This window comes from Zingiber officinale, chromosome 2A, assembly GCF_018446385.1.
Source record: "Zingiber officinale cultivar Zhangliang chromosome 2A, Zo_v1.1, whole genome shotgun sequence".
NCBI classification, from domain to species: Eukaryota; Viridiplantae; Streptophyta; class Magnoliopsida; order Zingiberales; family Zingiberaceae; genus Zingiber; species Zingiber officinale.
The window spans coordinates 158,604,347-158,631,317 of record NC_055988.1 but is presented as its reverse complement, the minus strand read 5'-3'; the positions used below and the strand labels follow the sequence as shown (position 1 = coordinate 158,631,317).

At 41.3% G+C, this 26,971-nt stretch overlaps 1 pseudogene; it reads left to right on the top strand.

Moving 5' to 3' along the window:
• Window positions 1-22,747: 22,747 nt before the first annotated feature.
• On the top strand, window positions 22,748-22,819 carry LOC122044711 (annotated as a pseudogene).
• The last annotated feature ends 4,152 nt before the right edge of the window (window positions 22,820-26,971 follow it).

Here is a 26,971-nt window from a genome sequence, read left to right as displayed (position 1 = left end):
ACTTACTTCCTACAAGAGAAACTCTTCCTCTAAGAATGTAGCTGTTACACTTCCGCAAGTGCATGGATTCGTCGTCAGTAATAAGATTATCGATCCCACGAGGATTGGTTATAAGCACTAGCAATGGTTCACCTAAGATTAGCTAAACTATCGATGGTTGTGAGTTATCTAAAGAAAAGGGAATAAGAAGCGGAAACGAGAACTAGTGAAGAGAGAGTAATTTACTTGGTTATGATGAGTTCTAGGAGTTCAGTTTTATTATGGTGTTATTGATGTATCACATTCTTTCCTTTACTCATTGTCCATCAACATGCATTCACCGGAAGCTGAAGTATCTATTCTTAGGTACCAAATAAAGAAGATTCCTATGAAATCCTGTCACGGTTAACCCCTGTCACTAGGACACCTCGGTAGATCACAAGGACACTACTCTAATTGGTGTCACTAAGGATAGAGATAAGGAGCTTAGTTTGGTCTCTTACTTCCTTGTGGAGGAGTTGTCTCTCCTTTCAAGGAAGTACTCTAGATGTCCGTGAACATATTACCCCTGTCACTAGGACCCCTCGGGTATACGATCTAGGATATTCTCTCTATGAGATAAGCAATTCCTACACAATCAATTAACACGATATAGAGATCGAGTAGTCAAAATAAAGCACGCGAAATCATCCAATGAAATAGAGGCAAAAGTATGAGTCTTACATCAAACCAATCCACAACTACTCCCTCATCCTAAAACAAAGATTCTACTCTATAGACGCCGGAGAAAAATTTGAAGACATAATATTAAACATACAATTCTCAAACAATAAGAGAGAAAGAGAAAAGACGTTTATCCAACGACGATGTGTGATCTTCGGATCCAATCCTTTGCTTCTGGAGTTGATGTGGTGATAAAGGATCGCTGGATGGATGTCCTGGATGGTGTAGAACGACACCAAGTCGATTCTCTCCCTGACGGCTCGCTTCCCGACCCCCCCCCCCCCTTTTGAGGAAAAGGGTTAAAACCCTTTTATAGGCTAAGGCACGGCTGCGGCGGCACGACCGTGTAAGGATGGCACGACCGTGCCCTTTCTTGTCTCTAGCTGTGCTGCATGGTCGTGCCAATTGGCACGACCATGTGAACCTAGGGCTTGGCTCTGGGGGCACGACCGTGCAGGATTACATGGTCGTGTACTACTTGGCTTCGGTCATGAGGTGCACGACCGTGCAAGTATGCACGACCATGTACTGATCTTCCTCTGGGTTGGTCGCACAGCCGTGCAAGGTTGCACGGTTGTGTTCTCTGGCTCGTTCCGGTGTGTCGACAATCGCTATTTTTGCTCCAAAAGTTGTCCCTGTCAACACAAAACCAAACAAAGAGCAGATATCCAAACAAAAGAATATATATAATGAATACATGATAAAAGAGGTGATCATATGAAGAATATGTACATATAAAGCAAGTGAATGTGCGTTAAAAATATGCATAAACTATCATAATATTTATGTATATCACAATTCCCAGACTTGAACCTTTGCTTGTCCTCAAGCAAAACGCTACAAACTATGTTCTGTTGGAACCCCAAGGTTGTTTTGGTATGATCAACAAGTTAAGTTAGATCCTGTGTGTTTCTAACCTTGTGTCTAAGTGTGCAAGAGCTTAGGAGCACAGGTAGTCGAGTGGAAGACGCAGCTAGTGAGAAGGACGGCACGAGGTGCGTCCGAGGGATGAGGCACTGCGGAAGAGTACACCGACGGATGAGAATGAAGCGTGCCGGGGGTTCCGAGGGACGAAAGCCAGAGTGGAAGACTGCTCGAGGAGCAAGAGACACAGCTAGCGAGAAGGACGGCACGCGGTGCGTCCGAGGGACGAAGACTGCGGATGAGTACGCCGGTGGACGAGAAGGAAACACACGGTGATTCAGAGGGATGAGAAGTCGGAGGGAAGCACACTCGAGAAGATCGGAAGTTGGGTTCGGGTGAGCCCTTTTCCGGATGGCAGAGATCACCTAAACGAGCGGATCTGGAGTAGAAGACCCGGACCGAGGCGAACTGAATCGGAGCAGTGGTCCTCGGATGAAAAAGTCAACACTGGTTGACTTTAGGGTCCATGGCGCCCGGAACAGTCTGGGGCGCTCGGACCAGCCCGGGGCGCCTGGAACCCTTCCGGGCGCCCGGACTGTGAAGTTTGACCAGATTGAGCTTTGACTCAATTTGAACGTTGGGGGATAAAATTTATCCCCCCAGGGCGCCCAGAACCCTCCAGGCGCCCCGACCAAGGTTATAAATATAGCCTTGGTCGAGAAGCTTTTCAATCAGTTCAGAAATTGTAACAACGCTTGTGCGCTTCCACTGTTTAGATTAGCTTCTTTCTTTCTGTGCCTACATTGCTATAAAAGAGGCTTCTCCGCCTAAAGGAGATAGTAGTGCGATCACTTTCTTTGGATTAACAACCTCCCCGGTTGTAACCAAGATTATGTTTTATTTTTTACAGAGTTATTCAACCCCCCTTCTAGTCAGCCGCAACAGTCATACAAGTGGTATCAGAGCCAAGGCGCTTCAGGAGGACTAACCGCCGAACGAAGCAACGAGATGACCAGACCAAGTATCCACCCGTCGAAATACGAAGGGGACTTCGTCACCTAGAAAAATTGATGCAGGTATTTTTTTACAACAAATTTTGAATTAGTTTTAACAATGAAATCTGGCTTTGTAGCTCCAGAAGGAAAGGAAAAATGTCAATGGACAAAAAAGGAGCAGGTTAAATACGTGACGAACGACAAAGCATAATACCATCTGCTAAGCATTCTTCCACCTCAAGAAGTCAACAGGATCGGGCACTACGACTCGGCAAAGGAACTTTGGGAAAAGTTCCTCGAGCTGCACGAAGGGACGTCCGAAGCCAATCTCACCAGAAGAGATCTGCTTCGCAATCAGCTCACTAGCTTGCGACTTGGGGAAGACGAGATAGTCACGCATCTACACTCGAGAATAAAAGAAATTATTACCGAACTTTCAAATCTCGGAGAAAAGGTAAGTAACCGAGATTCACTCAGGTACGCTTTAAATTCCTTTCCTAGAAATACCAAATGGGCATCATTAGTAGATGCATTTTACATTTCTAAAGATTTAGAAAAGATTTCATTAGAAGAATTCTTTTCAACATTTGAAGTGCATGAGTCAAGATGTGCAGGAATGAAGGAGCCCAAGAACAACGTCGCCCTCAAGGCTTCGAGAGACGAACCAGAGTCGGAATCCTCTCTCGACGATGAGGAAATGGTAATGATGGTAAGAAGATTCAAGAAACTTTATAAATCCAGATCTACTAACCATCTATAGGGAAAGAAGAAAAGAACGATCCGCTGCTACCACTGCGACGAAGAAGGGCAAGTCAAGGACAACTACCCCAAGCTGAAGAACAAGGACGAGGAGAAGGGTAAGAAGCCTATCCAAAAGCGAAAGGCCCTAAAAGCGACGTGGGACGATACGTCGTCTGAATCGGAAGTTGAAGCATTCTCCAGACTCGCACTGATGGCGAGTTATCAAGACGACGATTTCGATTCAAGCTCTTCCAAGATGAGCATCGAGATCATCGATGAAGGGGGAGCTTCATCAGAAGAAAGCAGTAAGTCAGGGGGAGACACGGACAACGAACTCGACAAGGTAAGTCAAGTACGTTCTCTTCCTCCAGATAAACTTTTTAAGTTTGTTAAGTTATTAACTAAAGACTGCTGTAAATTAGAAAAAGAAATAAAGAACTTAAAAATAATTTTAGCTAAATCCTGTCCTTTAGAAGAATTAGATAAATCAAAATTAGAAAATGAAAAATTACAATTAGAAAAGAAAATTTTGAAAATTCAAATAGACAACTTGAAAAACTATGCATGTTCACCTAAAACCAATTTTAGAAGATCTAATAATTTAAATTGGTACTTTAAATATCACCAGGGACAAGTTAGGAATATCTCTATAAAATATGTCCCTAAGAAATTTTTAATCAATCCAGTAGGCTGGAACCTTTATTGGGTTCCTAAATCTTGCTTAGTCTAAATTTTAAAATTAAAATTAGCGCTTTCCAGTGAGAAAATTAAACAATGAATTTCTCTACGAGGCTTTGTCTAAGGAAGTGGTTGTTACTCCAATAACCAAGAAGGTCTAGTGCCTCGCCACGACCTGGAAGCCAAAATATTGAAATAAATGTTTAATTAACTTTCTGTCAAATCATTAAAATTAGAATTAATTAATACTCTCAAAGTTTTTCAAACATTTTTTAAAAATATTTTTACGTGAAATTGACTTAGAAATTTAATTACTTAGAAAAATTTTCAAAGATTTAAGTTAGAATTTTTTTTTTAAAAAAAAATATTTTTTAACTTAGAATTTTTTTTAAAATTTTTTTTTGCAAAACCGTCTAAGTTAGAATTCTTTCTTATAATTTCACTTAGAAAATTTTATTAAAATTACTTTAAAAAAATTTTCAGAGACTGTTTATGTAAAAATTATTGCATGTTTTTAAGGATCTCAAAATTTTCTAAGTCTTTAACCCTTAGATTCTTTTCTTGAAACCCAATTTTTTTGTGATCAAAGGGGGAGAAGGATTAGTATAAGTTTAGGGGGAGGTAGACCAAAATCTAACTTGTTTTATTTTTGTACTTAAATTGCAAATTAAGTTAGTTTTATTTTATATCTATTTTAACCCTAGTTTTACTTGGGTTGCTCACACCAAAAAGGGGGAGATTGTTGGAACCCCAAGGTTGTTTTGGTGTGATCAACAAGTTAAGTTAGGTCCTGTGTGTTTCTAACCTTGTGTCTAAGTGTGCAGGAGCTTAGGAGCACAGGTAGTCGAGTGGAAGACGCGGCTAGCAAGAAGGACGACACAAGGTGCGTCCGAGGGACGAGGCGCTGCTGAAGAGTACATCGGCGGACAAGAAGGAAGTGTGCTGGGGTTCCGAGGGACGAAAGCCAGAGTGGAAGACTGCTCGAGGAGCAAGAGACGCAGCTAGCGAGAAGGACAGCACGCGGTGCGTCCGAGGGACGAAGATTGTGGATGAGTACGCCGGTGGACGAGAAGGACACATGCGGCGATTCAGAGGGACGAGAAGCCGGAGGGAAGCCCGCTCGAGAAGACCGGAAGTTGGGTTCGGGTGAGCCCTTTTCCGGATGGCAGAGATCACCCAAACGAGCGGATCCAAAGTAGAAGACCCGGACCGAGGTGAACTGAATCGGAGCACTGGTCCCCGGATGAAAAAGTCAACACTGGTTAACTTTAGGGTTCGAGGTGCCCGGACCAGCTCGGGGCGCCCGGACCGTGAAGTTTGACCAGATCGAGCTTTGACTCGATCTGAACATTGGGGGATAAAATTTATCCTCCCCAGGGTGCTCGGAACCCTCCAGGCGCCCCGACCAAGGCTATAAATATAGCCTTGGTCCAGAAGCTTTTCAATCAGTTCAGAAATTGTAACAACGCTTGTGCGCTTCCACTGTTTAGATTAGCTTCTTTCTTTCTGTGCCTACATTGCTGTAAAAGAGGCTTCTCCGCCTGAAAGAGATAGTAGTCCGATCACTTTCCTTAGATTAACAACCTCCCCGGTTGTAACCAAGGTTGTGTTTTATTTTTTACAGGGCTATTCAACCCTCCCCCCCCCCTTCTAGCCGGTCGCAACGGTCATACATGTTCATGAGCGCCTGGCAGTGTTTCATAATCCCTAGTGCATTCGCCTAACTCTATCAACTAGTTTCATTGATAAGCATGATTGTGGAGTTACCTAAATATGGCCTAAGCATAAGTTCTTTGTGCTTGGTGCAATAAGTAGCTTAAACTCTTCAAGTTTCAATTCTTTGTCCTAGTTAAGTCGTCATACAATTGAGCTCCTAATGTTCTCGGTAATAGACACTTACCTACCACACACTTGGTTCGTTTTCCTTAATTTACACAAGGTCTCAAAGAAAACTACTCAGAATCAAGAGAAACATAACATTCATTTCCCTAGTAACCTAACTCGGTCTCAAATGGGTGAATTGTTAGTTTCCACTCACGACAACTATTTTTTTACCCCTTATTCATTATATATATATATATATATATATATATATATATATATATATATATATATATATATATATATATATATACAGAGGTAGCACTAATTTGGGATTTAGATTTTTCCAAATGAGTTTCCATGATCTGAGGTCATCGAGTAACCAAAATGTAAATAAGAAATCACCATGGGAACAAAAGTACTAAACAATTTGGATGAATCATAACTATTCTAAAAATATTTCTACTATTCAAGCTTAAGTACTTAAGTGTAGTGAAAATAAGATCCTTAAGGTTAGGCCAAAACTTATACCAAACTTCATACAATACTTAGCTTATTTCATGCTACTAAAGATAGAGAAAAGAGATATACCAAACATACTAACACTATCTTGACAACACATGAACTAAGAAGATGCTAGTCATTTTGCTGTAGGACAAGTAGCATAAAAAGTAGAAGATTTGATGTTCTCAAATATGCCTCAAAACTAGAAATATGAAACTTATAAAATGCGAATAAATAAAGCAAACTAATAAAATATGCAAAACAAAATAAAATGCAGAAAGAAAAGAAAACTCGACTTGACTCAGGTCGTGTAGACAAACACAACACCCCCCAGACTTAAACTTTTCATCGTCCCAATGAAATCAATACGGTGGCGGGGGTGAGGGATAAGGGGGTCCCCGATGTGTGCCAGGGGGAAATCTAGTCATACCAGGAAGATAACCAAGGTGTTGATGATATTGATAAAGGGCATCTACTTGTTATCTAGTGATATCCATATCATCCATAAAATTTCTCATTCTTTCCTGTTCAACCTCATAATCCTAAACGAATCCTGTCACCTGACTATGGAAGTCCCTAGTAAACTGAAAAGGGTCTTGTACCTCCCTAAACTGGTCATCAGATAACTTGAAGCGACCCTCCAACAATTATTTTTGGGTATTTTGCTTTTCATGAAGGGAGTCTAAGGAGGCATGGAAGTCAGAAAAATCAAACCTAGAGGGTCTCGTGCCATAGGCAAAAGAGTGCCTAGGAGGTTCCAGATGTCCGGAAGGCTGCGAGAATCCTGATGACGAGGGCTCTTTGTGGTACTCGGTTTCTTCTATAATGGAGGGTACAGTCTCGGGGTGTAAATCGGTAATCACCCAGTTCGCGGGGTTGTGAACTGAAGTACGCTCGGGGCAAGGAAGGGGTAATGGAAAACCATTGTTCCTAGGGAAGGCAAACACATTCTCATCCCGATAAATCATCTTCATAGCAAGACAAGAATCGATATCAATCTTGTCATTACCATGAATCACCTCTAATCTATCAAGCTCACAACCCAGATTGAATGCTATTTGGGTGATCAATCCACCAAACACTATCATCCCCGAAGATGTCTTAGCTGCCCTCAACAAAGTTTGCAAAAAATGAAATCCGAAATCAAAATCTACTTTATTCAACATTGTCCAAATAGAATAGAGTTCTACCTTTCTAACCACCCCATCACTCTCTCCTCGACCAAAGATCGTTTTGCTCATCACTCGGTGAAGGTATCTAAAGGTCCGGTTTTGCATGCTGGATGCCTTGGCTCTAGAGGGTTCATAAGGGTCTTTTGATCCAGTTTTTGACGTCCAAAATTCATTCCATCTCATTTCATCATCAAATCCACGGGCATCGCCAATGGATAAACCAAAACAATTATTAAAATCATTAAAAGTCCACCGAACTTCTTTATTCATCATCTTAAAAGTTATGACCCCTACGTAGTCATCCTCAGAAGAAAACTTAACATCAATCGAGCTCAAAAATTCAAGGACAAGGCGGGGGTAAGTCGGTGCACGAGCATACATAATATCATTCCAATCTAAAGAACTAATCATCCAATCTACATCATCCCTAATTCCTAGCATATCCATAGTAATGGGATCCATATACTTAGTACATATAATTTTTCTAGCGATAAGGATATCATATCTAGCTTTTTGTGTTGGATCGAAAGCGCTAGAGGGGGGGTGAATAGCGCTCGTGGCTATTTCGTTCGTTTCGTATTCGGAAATCGTTCGAGAGTAATGCATCGAAAATAAAGGAAAAACCAAACACAGAAAAGACCCAAGTGTTTTTACTTTGTTCGGAGCCTTGGGCCACTCCTACTCCAAAGCCCTCGCTCGTTGAGAGATTACTTTGGGCAATTCACTATTAAATCACAATAGTACAGATATGAATTAAGTACAACTGAATTAAGCAATACTGACAATAAGGAAATGAAAGCTAAAGCTCCGGGTCGTCGGGATGATGTTGCAACACTTCGGGATCGTCTCGTTAGCAGCTTGTAGCGTTAGGATTACTCGGGAGTTGTTGTTTTGAGCTGCTGCCTCGACCCCCTTTTTATACTGTGCTGGAGGCGCCTCCAAGCCTGTCTAAGGCGCCTCCAGGCCGCTGAGTCGCACGGGTGGATCAGCGCAAACCTGGTCGCACCTTATCAGGTTTAAGGCGCCTTCAAGCCTCCTTAAGGCGCCTTCAAGCCCTGGTCCAAGGCGCCTCCAGCTCCATCCGAGGTGCCTCCAGCTCCTCTGGACAGCTGGCTTCGGCTTGCACCCGAGGCGCCTCCAAGCTCCATGGAGGTGCCTTGGACACTATTCCTCCGAAGCTCAACTCTTGTTTTTGGCCCTGCAAAACATGTTAGTCTGCAAACACATCCTGCAAAACCAAGTTAGCACAGATATTAATCAATATAATATTCTGACAGTCTTCGGACTGTCCGAGTCTGACTTCAGATTTTCGATCGAAAACCCTAGGTCGACCCGACGCCTACTGTTCCCTCTACGGGGAACGCATCCTCACCTACTCCACTCAGGAGATTTACCTATTGCCAGCGCGATCCTCCAGATCGACTGGACTTTTGCTCAATGTTCGAAGCTTCCAGACTTTCTGCTGGACTTCCACTTCTCGACCCGTCCAATCTTCCACCTGGTTCGCGACACCAGGACTTTCCACCTAGGGTTACCACCCCCTAAGACTTTTGGCTGAAGCTCTCGACCCGCCAAGACTTTCCACATAGGGTTACCACCCCCTATGACTTAGGGTTACCACCCCCTAGGGTTTTCCACCTGCCTAACCGCAGCTAGGACTTTTGCCTAAGTACCACTTAGGACTTTTCTGCAAGCTCCATGAACTTGTTAGATCACAAGACGACTTAACTTTGAACCCTTTGCCATTATCAAAACTTGGGTTCGATCGTCTGATGCTTCCCGCACCAACAATCTCCCCCTTTTTAATTATGGCAACTCAGATTCAAAGTTAAGTAAAACAAAATGCATAAATAGACATAAGCATGCTTTTAAATAAGAAGTTTAAGCACAAACGTAAGCATACTTAAGTAACAAGTTAAGTACAAGCTAAAGAGATTTTAAACTTTATAAGATTTAAGGTAAACTTAAAATTTTCAAAGTTAAGGCTCTCCCTTAATAAGAGAACTCTTATCCTTAATTTGAATTTTTGTCGAATTTTCAGTTATTGAATTTTTGTAAAGCTAAATGTCTAAAGAGATAATTTTCTAAGCTAGTAAAAAGTTTACTTTGAAAAATAACTTTAGCCAATTTTGAAACTTAGTTGAAATTTTTGGGGAAAAATAAATTTTCAAACTCTGTTAGATAGCTTTGTTGGTAAATATTTTCTTAATTTTGAACAAGCTTTTTGAACAATAAAAAAAATAAATGAACTTCACTAAATTTTTAAAAGATTTTGAAAAGTATAAAAAATATTAAGAAGGTCCAAGACTATTTTTAAAAATATTTAAATGAATAATGAATTCCAAAATACTTAACGACCAAGGAGGAGTAATAAGTTTAAACCTTAATGTCTAAGCATGAGTCGAGTTAAATTGATCGCAAGTTAACTAAGTTCTTTTAGTAAGGTATCAGAGCCCCAATGTGTAAGTTGAGTAACCCTAAAAAAAATCAAATACTTAATTTCTTGGCCACATGTCTAACCATCTAGCTACTAGCTGATTGTCTAGAGGACAACAACTTTCACTTGGTTAGTCAAGATAAGTCAATAGATCTAGTTAGATTTGACTAGGGTTGGATGACTTGACTTGATTACTGTATATTAGGTATTTAACGCCCAGACTCATATTGATGCACAGATATAAGCATTCTTGAGTCTAGGCTGTACCTTATGCATCTCACACCATTCTAAGCTTTTCAAGCACAATCAAGATAAGCCTAGGTGTTTGTGAGATGCTCTGGCTGAATTCTAAGGGAACATGATATCTAAGGTAGAGCCTAGGCTAAGTCCAAATTTGAAAATCTAGTTAAATTAGAATTTTGAAAACAAATTTTTCCTAGAATTTCAAAATATAATTTTAAAAATAATGATAGGAAACTGATTTAAAGATCAAAATCTACTCTACCTAACATATTCCTATTTGTGCAGAGTTAAATAAATAAAACTGGTAATCATAAATAAGTAGAGTTTTCTAAAACTAGTAGAAAATGGAAATGTCTGTCTAATATCAGGGTACATGAAAGATGATGTCAAAAAGCAGGGTCATCAGCTGGGGGGTCGTCAGTTGGAGGTGGTGCAAGGGGTTGCTCGGGTGCAGGCTGGCCCTGGCAACGTATCTCTCCCCGAAGAGACGCGAATCCCACAACTATCTCGGATCGGAGAGATCGGAGGAGGAGATGGCTATCTCGAACAGCGCATCGAGTCTCAATGGACTGAACCTCAAGATGGGCGAGTCTGTCCTCGACGGAGAGTGATGCCGAAGTCGAAGGACCGGCTGATGTAGAGGGCCTGGCAGAGGTGGAAGGTAAAGGATCTGCGAAAAACTCCTCTGCTAAGAAATCGGGCCACTCCTCTCCCTCGCCCGATGCATCCTTGGCCTTTGGAGCAATAGGAGCACCGGCTGGCTGTGGCCAGCCCTTCCAGGCCAGAATCCCCTCAGCAGTGACCTCTATATCGGCTAATCGAAGACTACGCTGCCCTAACTCATCGTATAGTGTAAGTGGGATGAGTGTCCCTATGGCCGTGTCGATCCTAGAGGTGGAGAAAATCTGGGTCAAGATATGACAGTAGGGCATGTGCACGACCCCTGATGTGACTGTACTAGATGCATGTATGATGTTATGGAACATATGCAGTGCAATGTCTATATCTAGGCGTTGACTCAGGGCGTACAAAAAGAATGAGTGAGAGGATCGCATGTTCGTGATGTCACGAGATGTGATCTGCAAAATGCATGCTGTCAGGACTCTATACATAACGTAGTCCTGAACCCTAAGAAGAGTCGACCTAAACTCAGTCAGTCCAAATGGTCTCTCCTCTCCAAAAAAGTGCGTGTAGATGGTGTCTAAGGTGATATGGGAATAGGGATCACCAAATGGTAGATCCCTACCCGGTTAGCACAGGAAGGTACATGTAGACTCCCTAAGCTCTAAACTCGTACGAATCAGGGAGGGGGGTAAAATGGATGTCAATTCCATCAACTTTGGTGGAATACGTACTATCATCAACCTTCTCAAGGTTGTGATAGAACTGTGCACACAAGTCCTGGTTTACTGTATTGTTGCAGTAAACCAGTTTCCCTAATTGATAGTAATCTATCATCTGGACTGCGGGATGACAAAACTGGGTAAAAATTATCCTACCTACATACCTAGGTTTAATAGACTCAAATGTAAACCTAGCAAAATCTACCCTATGCTGCTCTAAGGAGAATCTAGGGTCCGTAGAAGGGGCCCTAGCCGGTGTAGGATCAACATATCTTCATTTTCTAATTTGTGCAACATATATAAAAAATGCAAAATAATGACATATAAGGACAATAGGAAGGTTTAAGATATACCTAGGAGGCATTGTAGGGACGTTGAGGGAGTTTGGATGGGTTGAAGGTGCCTTAGGGGAAGAAATCGCCGGTTGTAGAGGAGAAATCGTGGAGAAAAGTGATCTGTGAACGAACAGAAAAGGTTCTGTTCATTTCTGAAATTTTGGGTTGAAGGCGCCTTAGACGATGCTTAAGGCTCCTTAAATGGGTTGTTGGAGGCGCCTCGGAGAGCATCCGAGGCGCCTTTGATTAAGGCGGCGGGAGATTTCCCTCCGTGATTGAGGGCGCCTCCCTCGTGTGGGAGGCGCCTTCGCTGTGCGCCTACGTGTCCTTTTTTTATTTATAATTAATTAACTTTTAGAGGATAAAAGTATTAAGTATTAAGTTAAGTTAATTAAAAAAATTAAGGTTAATTTGATTTAGTGAAATATATAAAAAATGTTTAAGCTAACTTAATTTAGTTAATTAAGTTAAAAACATTAATTAAATTGGTTGAGTTTATTAAACTTGGTAAACGTTAAGTTAATTAAATTTGAAGACTAATTCATTGATTAAATTTGAAACTTAATTTGAAAACTTAAGTTGATTGAGAAAAAAATGAGGTTGATTGACTTTTTGAAAATTAAATTAACTTAATCAAATTTTGAAAATATTTAAGTTAATTAATTTTGAAAAATATTTAAGTTAATTAATTTGAACATTATTTAAGTTAATTAAAAATGTTTAAGTTAATTAATTTTGAAAAAGTATTAATTAATTTTGAAAGTTAAGTTAATTAAATTTTGAAAGAATATTAATTAAATTTTGATTTGAAGGTTAATAATTTTGAAAATATTTAAGTTAATTAATTTTGAAAAAGTATTAATTAATTTTGAAAATTAAATTAATTAAATTTTGAAAGAATATTAATTAAATTTTGATTTGAAGGTTAATAATTTTGAAAATGTTTAAGTTAATTAATTTTGAAAAAGTATTAATTAATTTTGAAAATTAAGTTAATTAAATTTTGAAAGAATATTAATTAAATTTTGATTTGAAGGTTAATAATTTTGAAAATGTTTAAGTTAATTAATTTTGAAAAAGTATTAATTAATTTTGAAAATTAAGTTACTTAATTTTGAAAAATATTAATTAAATTTTAATTTGAAGGTTAATAATTTTGAAAATGTTTAAGTTAATTAATTTTGAAAAGTATTAATTAATTTTGAAAATTAAGTTAATTAAATTTTAAAAAATATTTAAGTTAATTTAATTTTTTTTTAAATTTAATTTAATTTTAATTTAATTGCAAATTTTGAATTTTGAATTTGAATTCGAATTAATTTAATTTTAATTACGAATTTTAATTACGAATTTTAATTTCGAATTTTGACTTTTGAATTTGAATTAATTTAATTACGAATTTTAATTTCGAATTTCTATTCCTTAGTCATCTCTCCCGATCTAAATTTTCAATCAAGGAATCCTATAATATCGTGAGATGAATTAGGTTTAATTTTAGGGTTTGGTTTAACTTTGTGTTAGATTCAGATTTGGCATTGGGTTCAACAAATAGACATTCTTTGGATAAACTTCTGGGCTATAGTGAGTCACAAGAACATCATTAAAGTAACCATGCCTTCGAGGTTTTTCAAATAGTCCTACCTATTGAACTTAGTACAAAACCTTGGTCTAACTGGTTAGGATCCATAAAGGATAGTTTCGGTCAGTTCCACTTAGCCAAATGCACCAGGTCGAAGTCATATCTTCCTAGACATGCGATGACTAAGCTTCCCCAACGTACTATCATCCAATACTTCACCAGTACCGTGAATCAAGTTAACCCTAACCCTTTTTATTCTAACCTTAGTTACCCTGCCGGGTAGTCTACTCTTAGTTACCCTTGTCGGGTGGATTAAGTTTGGAGGCGCCAGTTATTCTGGAGCCTTCCCTTGGATTTTTAAGATTTTGTAAGAATTTAATTTCTAAGTTTTATTTGAATTTTGAATTAATCTGAATTTTTAATTTGAATTTAATTTTAATTTGATTTTTGATTTAATTTGAATTTCAAATTGAATTTTAATTTAAATTTTAAATTAAAATTTAATTTTAATTCGATTTTTGATTTAACTTAATTTTAATTTTATTTTTTAATTTGTTTTTGATTTAATTATGTTATTTTCATTGATATAGTTTTTCTACTAGCTCCCCCTGGATCATAGCCTCGATATAGTCTATCGAGGTAATGTATTTGATCATTGGGGATCCAATATTGACCAAATCCAACTTGATTGATTAGGTTGGACTTGGGTACCCATGCTTGGACTGATTTACTATTTTGTCTGTTTACTAAGAACAGGTAAGATCTATATTTTCTTTTGGTTTTATATCCTAGCCCAGTTCTATTGTAAAGGGCTCTTTGTGTCCCAAGAATTAGGTCAAGCTTCTTGGAGCCCAAAGAGAACCGTTCTAATGTATTTTTCAAATCCTTGACCTGATTTTTCAAACTGGAATTTTCTTCCTCAAGTTTTTGAACTTGAGTTGAATTTCTAGACTGAACTGGGTCAGGCAAGGTTTTGGAGTTAGTCACTTCTTTAAGGACTGCTACTTCCTTTAGAAGTGACTTGACCTTAAGGTTTGATTTTGCTAATTTGCGTAATAAGTAATTAACTAAATTGTTTAACCGATGAATACTTTCAGCGGTGTCAGGCCCTTCGGAAATGGATACGGATCTGTGGCTTCGCTCGGACTCGGCTTTCGACTCGCTCTCGCTCTCGGACAGATTGATCTGGTCCCGAGCCATCAGTGCAAGTAGGCTCGTCTGATCGAGTTCATCATCGGTATCTTCTTTTAAGGATTCGTCCCATGTCGCCTTCAGCACCTTCTTTTTCCTCTGCTTCTTTGCATCCTTCTGATTTGGGCAGTTGGCCTTGATGTGCCCCTTCTGGTTGCACCCGTAGCAAGTTACCTCGAACTTGACTTTTGAGCTTGGTTGACTCTCCTTGGATTGGACTGCTTTCTTTAAGTCCCTCTTGGTGAAGCCCTTCTTCTTCTTGTAGAGCTTCTTCACAAGATTCACGAGTTCGGAGGTCAATTCGTCGTCTTCATTGTCTGAGTCGGGTTCGTCTTCCAACTCTGGTTCAGTTCTTCGCCATAATCTTAGTTCGCGTGTTCGACTTGTACCTGCAACCAAAGCAATACCCTTCTCAGTTGGCTGTGTATTAGTCTGTTCATGCAATTCGAATTCAGAAAACAATTCATCTAGTCTAATGGAAAATAAGTCCTTGGAGACTTTGTAGGCATCTACCATTGATGCCCACAATGTACTCCTTGGAAAAACATTTAGAGCGTACCTTATAATATCCCGATTCTCGACTCTTTGCCCGATTGCATGGAGGGAGTTGAGAATGTCTTGTATGCGTGCGTGGAGTTGACTTGCTGTCTCTCCGTCCTGCATCTTTAGATTATACAATTTATTAAATAGCAAATCCCTCTTACTAACCTTGGTGTCGGAGGTGCCCTCGTGGAGTTCGATCAGCTTCTCCCAAAGCTCTTTTGCGTTGGAGAACGGTCCAACTCTGTTGAGATCTTCCTTGGTCAGTCCGCACTAGAGGGTGCAGGTAGCTCTGGCATCGGCTTCCACTTTCTTGATTAGTGATGGTTCCCATTTTTCGCAGGGTGTAGGCTTGCCATCTTCGTCGGTTGGAAGTTGCAGTCCAGTCTTGTCGATCATCCATGTCTCGAATTGGATTTTGAGGAATGTTTCCATTCGTCCCTTCCAATACCCGAAGTCTTCTCCGGTGAAGAGCGGGGGACGAACGGTGCTGAATCCCTCTTGTTGAGCCATTAATAGTATGTAAAAAATAAAAGAAAAATAGAAGTATCACAAGACTAGGTCTTGGATTAGCAGTGCGGGAAATAAATTTAAGATTACGAACTCGAGTGGTGTTGCACCAACTTTGAGCTAAAACCAATTCGAAAAAAAATAATTAGAATGTAGCTATTAAGTTAGATTCTAATTGACTCCGTAAAAATCGAAAACACCACGAAAAAGTTTACCTGATTGGTGGTTGCACTAGATCAACGCGACCCCGCTCTGATACCAATTGTTGGATCGAAAGCGCTAGAGGGGGGGTGAATAGCGCTCGTGGCTATTTTTTTCGTTTCGTATTCAGAAATCGTTCGAGAGTAATGCAGCGGAAATAAAGGAAAAACTAAACACAGAAAAGACTCAAGTGTTTTTACTTGGTTCGGAGCCTTGGGCGACTCCTACTCCAAGGCCCTCGCTTGTTGAGCGATTACTTTGGGCAATTCACTATTAAATCACAATTGTACAGATATGAATTAAGTACAACTGAATTAAGAAATACCGACAACAAGGAAATGAAAGCTGAAGCTCCGAGTCGTCGGGATGATTTTACAGCACTTCGGGATCGTCTCGTTAGCATCTTGTAGCGTTAGGATTGCTCGGGAGTTGTTGTTTTGAGCTGTTGCCTCGACCCCCTTTTTATACTGTGCTAGAGGCGCCTCCAAGCCTGTCTAAGGTGCCTCCAGGCCGCCGAGTCACACGGGTGGATCAGCGCAAACCTGGTCGCACCCTATCAGGTTTAAGGCGCCTTCAAGCCTCCTCAAGGCACCTTCAAGTCCTAGTCTAAGGTGCCTCGAGCTCCATCCGAGGCGCCTCCAGCTCCTCTAGACAGCTGGCTTCGGCTTGCACCCGAGGCGCCTCCAAGCTCCATGGAGGCGCCTCAGACACTGTTCCTCCGAAGCTTAACTCTTGTTTTTGGCCCTGCAAAACATGTTAGTCTGCAAACACATCCTGCAAAACCAAGTTAGCACAGATATTAATCAATATAATATTCTGACAGTCTTCGGACTGTCCGAGTCTGACTTCGAATTTCCGACCGAAAACCCTAGGTCGACCCGACGCCTACTGTTCCCTCTACGGGGAATGCGTCCTCACCTACTCCACTCAGGAGATTTACCTATTGCCAACGCGATCCTCCAGATCGACTGGACTTTCGCTCAACGTTCGAAGCTTCCAGACTTTCTGCTGGACTTCCGCTTCTCGACCCGTCTAGTCTTCCACCTGGTTCACGACACCAGGACTTTCCACCTAGGGTTACCACCCCCTAGGACTTTTGCCTGAAGCTCTCGACCCGCCAAGACTTTCCGCATAGGGTTACCACCCCCTATGACCTAGGGTTACCACCCCCTAAGGTTTTCCACCTACCTAACCGCAGCTAGGACTTTTGCTTAAGTACCACTTAGGACTTTTCTGCAAGCTCCATGAACTTGTTAGATCACAAGACGACTTAACTTTGAACCCTTTGTCATTATCAAAACTTGGGTTCGATTGTATGATGCTTCCCGCACCAACATTTTGCTCATGATTTCTAAAAATAATATTGAACTCGTTTTCATTACCTTTGTCACGTGCCACCCTTTTTCCTTTGCCTTTTGAAGAAAAAGCCTTCCCTTTGCCTTTGTCACCTCCCGACGCATCTCCTTCGCCAGATAACTGCTTCCTCGACGAAGTCTCTTCAAGATCTGCGACATGGTGGGCAAGGTTTTGAGGAATTTCTTGTGGAGATGGGGCTTGAGGATGGGAGAGGAGGAGAAGGAGGGAAAAATAGGGAAGTTGCTTCTCTCTTTCCGGATTTGGGAGAGAAGGAGATGGAAACTAGGGCCTTTGGAGGAGTAGGCGGCGCACACGGGTAGGGGCACGACCCTGTCTTATGGACACGGCCGGGTTAGGTGGGGTTCTGCATGGTCGTGCCGATTGGCACGACCTCCTCTTTTCTCCCCTCGGCCAAAGTCACACGGTCGTGCCAATTGGCACGACCAGTTTCTCCTTCTTCTCTGCATATGTCGCACGACCATGACAATTGGCACGACCTGAGTCTTCTCCCTCTCTAGTGTTCTCTCACGGCTGTGCCGATTGGCATGACCCGTGTTCTTCTCTTCTCTGCATAGGCCACACGGTCGTGCAAGGCTGCACGGCCTGTGGCCTTCATCCCTCTGTTGGCTTCGTACGATCGTGTGGGGTCACACAGCTGACTCCTTTAATGTCACGCCCCGGGGGAGTCCCTGTCCAAAGAAATTTCGGCAGCACCTCTGTACGACTTACAATCTTAATCATTTCTACATGCACAATATATCTCAGCCACAGACAGCTGGAATAAACACACAACCACGCAGTTTATATACAGCCTACTCGACTGATACAATAAAAACACCACCATGCAGTTATATGTAAAACTAACAACTCACTCGGCTATACCAGAATCAAACACAGCGGAAATACAACGGACACACATACAAACTAAAATAAAAGACTGCTAGCCGGCTAGGCTTACACCACGCAACAAAACAACACTCCAGGAACAAAGCCGGAACACAAAGCTAAATACATAAATTCATATATAAAAATACAAATAAATAAAAATGGAGACAGATCTTTTGATGTGACATGGGGACCGGCAGGTAGGATACTCCAAGCGACTCCATAAATAACCCGGTACCTGAAAAAAATAGTGTCCACGGGGTGAGTTCAACAACTCAGCGGGTAACAACTAATATGCATAATAAAGAAAATAACAACCAGCACTAATCATGCGTACAATCTCCTGATACAAGAAGGGTAAATGTGACTAAAATAAGCAGGAGAAAACTGTACTAACCAGGACCAGGGTATAAGTACAATAGGGTCGTCAGACCGAGAGTGTCATAAGTCCTGTATGCATGTCAATCATATGCATCCATATAAATGTAGCAAGTAAATGCGGCAAACACAAGCAATTAATGCATCATGCATATGATGCAAATGTCATGGTCACCCCTGATGCCAGTCAGTCATCTCACACACAATGGTGAGACCGAGTGGGTAAGACTATGACAACCGTGCACTCTGCCATCACTGCTCCTGATGAGTGACCGAGTGGATGGGATGCTGTTGGAGTACACCTATCCTCCTACCCCAAATCATAAATGGGGGAGCTCAATGCTCCCATCTCCCGGTACACGATGACGGGGAGGAATCTCTGCCGGCTACCATGCTGCGTCACACTACCCATGAGCGGACCAACGGAGCCAAACAGAGTCCAACCGCCTGCCGGCGGAGCCAAACAGAGCAGAACCGTCTGCCGGCTACCACGTTGAGTCACCAGACCAACGGAGCCAAACAACAGAACTGCCACACACCTGTCTGATATACCACTAACCCATGAGTGGTGGTGTATACAGATACATGTAACTGGCGATGTGCTCGACAATAATGGAGCAGACTATCGCACAGCATGCAATCATGCAAGATGATGCATGACACTAAACATGGCAATATCCTGAACAGCATAGCAATATCCATATAAAAATATAAAATGTGTACCATAGGACAATGAATCAAATCAAAGGTACACAGATCAGATAAGGTATCAAAAACCCTAGGTCTTGAACATAATATATAACATGATTGTGTCACTACCTCTATAAGCATGTATAATCAGATAAGTACTAACATGATTTGCATAACAAATAAACAAACAAGCATGTAACAAATCGGGTAGTGATCAATCGAAGCAAATAAGAAAAACACAATCGTTGCTATTTTGTTAAAAACATTACTATGCATATCAAATGACATAAAGTCAAAGTACCCGCCTCCAATAGAAAAGATCGTATCTGGTCCAAACTCGATGTCGAGATACTCGTCTCGCGTCAAAGTCCTGTATCAAACATATAGATATATTTTATTTAGCTACAATTCTTATAAATAGCTAAATAAAATATCTAACCCTATATTAGGGCAAAAACCCTAATCATATTACCATCATCCTTCCTATAAGAACTAATCTACACATGATCATCGACTACAATACGTATTCGAATTCCTAATCAAATTAAGAAATTCCAAATCCTTACTCCTTACCTCAAATCACAGCCAGGGATATTGCTGGAAATTGTGGCCAGAAATCACAGCTGCTGCCGGGGACACCTGCTGTCGTTCCAAACCCAAATACCTCAAGTTAACATAACGTATGGATCTTAAATCAGAAATACACCAGTACAAATTGATTACCTCATACCAAGATGGTTCGGACCAAAAACTCCCCACAGAGCACAATCTCCCTGGATTCCAGTACACTGTTCAAATCAAGGTGAGGTCAGGAGTGGAGATCACGGATCCAATTAGGGATTCAACTATAGCATATAATCAAATCCCTATTAACCTAACACCGACCATACTTACCTCCAAGATCCGGCTAGGGCAAAACTCTGTGTCATCTTCGACACTGTCGAGCATAAACACAAGAAGGCCTCGGCACTGCTTGCTCCTGTCCGAAACCAAACCCGAAGAGGCGAAGGCTCGGGTGAGACACCGGCAGCGATGAAGACACGAGGAAGGAAGAAGAAGGGTTCGACCGGCGGTGAGCGATCGGATTGTGGCAGTCGGCTAGGGTAAATTTGCCGTGAGGGCAGAGGGTGAACTAGGGCACAGCCGGACGGAGGAGAAGTGGTGCAATCGAGGGAAGAAGAAGAGAGGGAATTGGCTCGAGGAATAAGTAGGGAACTGCCGAGTGGCAGTTAGGGCACGGGAGGAGATAGCGACTCGGCACGAGGAAGAAGAGCTCGGCGTGCACGATTTCGGCGAGGAAGAGAAAGAAAGAAAATAAAGAAAAGAAAAATAGAAAAGGAATTAAGAAAATAACATTTCCTCGCTTAAATGGGTAGCCTAAACAGGTTTTTCCGGGACCCATATTTATCCCCGTAAACTCGTCCATACGAGCTCCGAAAAAATTCCCAGAAATTTCAGAAAATTCCCTTATCATATTCGCCATTTTTCGGTACTTTACATTCAAGCTCACGGTGACTCATCTTTTTCCATTTTGGTTCCTCTGACGCCCCTACACCCATGAAATGCTCACGACCAGCTCATGGAGACTCTACACATCCTGAAAATGAATACCCAAAAAATAAAGAAATAATAAAAGTACTCAACTCGAACTTAGTAAAGAAATAAAATGATAAACGGAATGATAAACTAAAATGAAAACCCTTGGGTTGCCTCCCAAGAAGCGCTTATTTTAGGTCTTTAGCTCGACCCCGTTTCAGTTAATGTGGACTAAACCCGTGGAAGAACGGCTCTCCTCCTAGGGTTAATGCTCCAGTCTGTGCCTTTAGTTTCACTCGTGCAGGACAGATTTACTTCTTATTCTTGCTGGAGGGGGTCTCTCTTGGAAACTGCACTCCTTGACTTTGTGTATGTTCATCTTGCTCGAATTTCCCTGAGAAGAGGGTCACAAATAGAGGAATCTGATAAATCAAATTCAATTATTTCTTTGCTGATCTCCAAGGATAACTTGTGACTTTTCACATCAATGAGGGCTCCAGCTGTGGCAAGAAGTGGTCTTCCAAGGTGATCGGTATCTTGGGATCCTCCTCCATATCCAGGATAATGAAATCTATGGGAATGATACATCCACCCACTTCTACTGGCACGTCTTCCACTATTCCCATTGGGTATCTACATGAATGGTCAGCTAATTGCAATGCCATAGTAGTCAGTTTAATGTTCTGGAGTCCCAGCTTCTTACATAAAGAGTACAGAAGTAGGCTAACGCTGACTCCCAAGTCATAGAAAGCTCTCTGTATAAGTTCAAAACCAATTTTGTAAGGTATGAAAAAACTCCCTGGGTCCTGAAGTTTTGGTGGAATATTTGTCATAAGTAGAGCGCTGCAATTCTCTGTTAATTCTACGGTCTCGAAGTCGCCCTTTTGCCTCCTGTTGGATAAAATTCCCTTTAAGAACTTTGCGAACTTTGACATTTGGTGCAGTGCGTCTATCAGTGGTACTTCAATGAAAATTTCCTTAATCTTCTTCAGGAATCGGTTGAACTCTTCATCCTTCTAGGATGTTATCAGTTTCTGAGGGAAAGGAATCATCTGACTTTGTGTGGGAATTTGAAGAGTCCCTTCAACTTTCTTGGTGACCTCCTCTCCATCCCTATTCTGGATCTGATTAGGCATTAGGGGAGAGGGCTCTTCCCCTGAGTCAGGTCCTTTCTGAGTAATGATTTAGGGGTCTCCCACAGTTCGTCCGCTCCTTAGCTCGATGCGGTTGTAGTGTTTCACTAGGTTTATATCTGGCTTTCCTGGAAATGTTCCCTGTGCTCTTGAGAAGGACTGGGCTATCTGGCTGTCTTGCATCTTTTGGTGTTTCTCAGAATTTTCCATTTTTTGAGTCAACAGCTTAATCTCATTCTTCATCTCTTTTTGCTCTAGGAGAACTTCCTCTAGCATCTTTTCAATTCTAGATAATTGTGAAGGTTGCTGTTGTTGATAAGTTTGTTGTCCAGATGAGTAGCTCTGCTGCCCAGGTGAGTAGCTCTGTTGTCCAGGTTGATAGCTTTGTTTTGCTGGCCCTTGGTCCTGATTGTTTCGGTATGAGAAATTCTGGTGATTCTTCTATCCTAGGTTGTATGTGTTGGAGTACGGATTGTTTTACCTTTGGTTGTAGCTGACTATCGCATCACACTGCTCAAGTTAGTTTATCTGTGCTTGTATTGGCCCTAGGGGGCAAGTATCTTGAGCATGATCCATACTTCCGCAAGTTTCACAAACACAAAATATTACATTGGTCGTGTTGTTGTTGTTCCCCATGGCCTCAAACTTCTTGGTCAGAGTGTCCAGTTTTGCAGACATGAGTGTGACTGCATCTACATCGAATTTTCCTGGCGCCTTTATTGGATTCCTTGAGAAAGAACCACCAGATCTTTCAGTTGCCCACTGATGGTGGTTCTGTGCCACATTCTCTATGATCTCTTCAGCTTCATCAAGGCTCTTATTCATTAGTGCTCCTCCTGTTGCAGAGTCGAGGGATATCTTCGTGTGATAGTTGATTCCATTGTAGAAGGTGTGTAGAACCAACCATTTCTCAAGGCCATGATGGGGGCATTGTCTCAGCATACTTTTGAATCTATCCTAGGCTTCAAATAATGATTTTGAGTCTATCTGTTTGAAGCTAGCGATCAAGTTCCTCATGTGGGCAGTTTTGCTCGATGGGTAGAACTTGTCCAGAAATTTCTGCTCACACTGCTCCCAAGATGATATACTGTTTGCTGGAAGGGAATTTAGCCACTGCTTGGCTCTGTCTTTCAGGGAAAATCTGAAAAGAAGTAATCTCACTGATTTTGGAGGAACTCCATTCACTTTCATAGTACCGCATATCTCGTAGAAAAGCTCTAAGTGATGTTTGGATCATCGTGTGGTCCTCCTCCGAATTGATTCTGCTAAACCATGTGGATCACTACAGGTTTGATTTCAAAATTGTTGGCTTCGATTGGTGGTCGAGTGATGCTAGACCGAACCCCTCGTGCATAAGGTGCTACATAATCCTTCAATAGTTTGTCATCCATCTCTGAAGATTCTTGTGCTGCCTGAAATACTTTTTGTAGGTTTCTTCTTCTCAGGAAAGTCCTATCAATCTCTGGATTGAACAGTAAAAGTTGTCTTGAAAGATTAGCTCTACGTATGCAAAAACAAGATATGGAATAAAATGCAGAAAATAAAGGAAAATAAAAATAGAATTATTTATCTCTAAAATGCAAAATGTTAAAAAAAAAAGGAAAAATAAAGTAAAAACTAAGTCTAGTCTAATCTAATTGATTCTTGCTAATGTTATAGACGCAGTCCCCAGCAACGACGCCAAAAACTTATTACGCTTCCACAAGTGCACGGATTCATCGTCAGTAATAAGATTATCGACCCCACGAGGACTGGTTATAAGCACTAGCAATGGTTCACCTAAGATTAGCTAAACTATCGATGGTTGTGAGTTATCTAAAGAAAAGGGAATAAGAAGCGGAAACGAGAACTAGTGAAGAGAGAGTAATTTACTTGGTTATGACGAGTTCTAGGAGTTCGGTTTCATTGTGGTGTTATTGGTGTATCACATTCTTTCCGTTACTCATTGTCCATCAACATACATTCGTCAGAAGCTGAAGTATCTATTCTTAGGTACCAAATAAAGAAGATCCCTATAAAATCCTGTTATGATTAACCCCTGCCACTAGGGCACCTCTGTAGATCACAAGGACACTACTCTAATTGGTGTCACTAAGGATAGAGATAAGGAGCTTAGTTTGGTCTCTTACTTCCTTGTGGAGGAGTTGTCTCTCATTTCAAGGAAGTACCCTAGATGTCCGTGAACGGGTTACCCCTGTCACTAGGGCCCCTCGGGTGTACGATCTAGGATATTCTCTCTACGAGACAGGCAATTCCTACACAATCAATTATCACGATATAGAGATCAAGTAGTCGAAACAAAGCACGTAAAATCATCCAATGAAATAGAGGCAAAAGTATGAGTCTTACATCAAACCAATCCACAACTACTCCCTCATCCTAAAACAAAGATTCTACTCCATAGACGCCGGAGAAAAATCCGAAGACATAATATTAAGCATACAATTCTCAAACAAGAAGAGAGAAAGAGAAAAGACACTTATCCAACGACGACGTGTGATCTTCGGATCCAATCCTTTGCTTCTAGAGTTGATGTGGTTATGAAGGATCGCTGGATGGATGTCCTGGACGGTGAAGAACGACACCAAATCGATTCTCTCCCTGACAGCTCGCTTCCCAGCTCCCCCCCCCCCCCCCCCTTGAGGAAAAGGGTTAAAACCCTTTTATATGCTAGGGTGCGGCTGCGGCGGCACGACCGTGTAACGATGGCACGGTCGTGCCTTTTCTTGTCTCTGGCTGCGCTGCACGATCGTGCCAATTGGCACGGCCATGTGAACCTGGGGCTCGGCTCTGGGGACACGGCCGTGCAGGATTGCACGACCATGTACTGCTTGGCTTCGGTCATGAGGGGCACAGCCTTGCAAGTATGCACGACCCATGTACTGATCTGCCTCTGGGTTGGTCGCACGACCATGCATGGTTGCACGACCATGCACTTTCCTTCTCCTGTTTGGCCACATGACCGTGCGAGGTTGCACTGTCGTGTTCTTTGGCTCATTCCAGTGCGTCGACAATCGTTGTTTTTGCTCCGAAAGTTGTCCCTGTCAACATAAAATCAAACAAAGAGCATATATCCGAACAAAAGAATATATATGATGAATACATGATAAAAGAGGTGATCATACGAAGAATATGTACGTATAAAGAAAATGAATGTGCGTTAAAAACATGCATAAACTATCATAATATTTACGCACATCAGTAGCATGCCTTGAAATAAACACCTTTTGTTCTAAGGGATGATAGAATTGGTAACCCTTAGTTTCCTTAGGGTATTTAATAAATAAATATTTATCAGACTTAGCATCAACTTGTCTGATACGGTCCTCTTCACATAAGCAGGACATCCTCATATCTTCAAATAAGATATGAGGGGTTTCTTACTAGTCCATTTCTCATTGGAGTAGTTGAGATTGCCTTCGTTGGAACTCTGTTTAGTAAGTAAACAGTTATCATGAGTGCATAACCCCAAAAAAATTTAGGAAGATTTGCACGATCCATCATTGACCTAACCATGTCCAACAAGGTTTAGTTACGTCTTTCTAATACACTATTATGTTGTGGCATATAAGACGAAATTTATTGAGATAATATACCATAGTCCTTCAGATAATCTTGAAACTTTTGGCTTAAATATTCACCAACTTAATCAGATTGAAGCATCTTAATAATTTTACCAAGTTGTTTCTCTATTTCTGTAAGATATAGGAAAATTAAAATAGATAGGGTTATTTGGGAAATAGCCTTATAGAATTTTTCCGGAATTTTTAGAAATTTTTCGGAATTTAAACGGAGTTCATATGATTCATTTTGAGGGGATGAACCGGTGGAGCTAATTGGAGACCTGTTTGGAATACCCATTTAAGTGGGAGTTAATTTGGGAATGGACTTAGGCTTTAATGAATCTAACCTAGGTTTTATATTTTTTTTTTTATTTCTTTTCCTTTTCTCCTCCCCGAATTCGCCCGAACTCTCCCCCTTTCCCCGATCTCCTCTCCCGAGCTCTCTCGCACGACTTCGTTTCCCCGACGCCGATGCCACAAGGGAGATGATCGCGTCGATCGCCAGTCGTTCTTCTCCCATATCGCTGCCCTTTTTCATGAGTGATCTTCGGCTAGAAGGGGGGAGAACCCGAGCCCTCTCTCGATCTCCCCTATTCTGTGCCCTAACTTCATTTTGTCGTCGCCGGCCATAAGCACCAGGTGCTCGCCAAGAGTCAACGATAGAGGTAGGTTTCCTTGGCTGATTCCCGATTCTTGGTTTTGGTTGGTCGCCGTTTCTCCCGATTGATCGAGGTTGAAGCAGCTTGACCTCGTCGTCACCTCTTTCCCGATCGCAGTGGAGATTATCCAATGCTGAGGTCCGTGCCCTACTCATCCACCTTTGTTCCTCCTTGCCGTGGGTCGAATAGCCATTGCGTCTTCACTGTCGCTCCATCATCTGGTCGCTGCGAGCACAGGCGTTGTTGCCCCTTTGATGGTGTCAGTTCCAGTCGTCAGCATTCCTTCTCTGCCCCAGCTCACTGCCATCGTAGCATCTTGATTTCCTCTGAGAGGGATCACGGATATTGTTCAGGGGTAAGTCTTTCTTAGTATGGATTAGTATGGTTTTGATTTCATATTTTGTTTGGGGATGTGAAGATTTGATGATTGAGTTATTGGATCAGCCGGCAGTAGCTTCGCTGTAGCAAGTTTCTCCGGCTGTGGGTTAACAACAGTGCCATCAGATTTGGATAAATCATAGAGGTAATTTCCTATATGAATTGGATTCGATTTTAGTTGTGGAATAATTATGATTTGTGATATAGGGTGCTAAATTGGAAGACTATGGGATATTCTAGCTCTGGCCACAGTTTTCTTGCTGTGGGTGCTCTATCGCTGAGTTAACAGCAAGTACACGGATATAGGTGAGTTTTTAAGTCGATTTTATAGCTACTTTGGATTGGATTAGTTGACGATTAATGGGTGGTTGATCGATTGATGATGAATTATGTGAGTTGGATTCAAGATGTGCTGATTGAGGATTATTGGAATTATTGAATAATGTTGGATAGAATTGGATTATTGATTAAGGGGATTAATTTAAGATAATCATTAATTAGGATTAATTAATGATGGATTGATTAGGGTTTACCCTA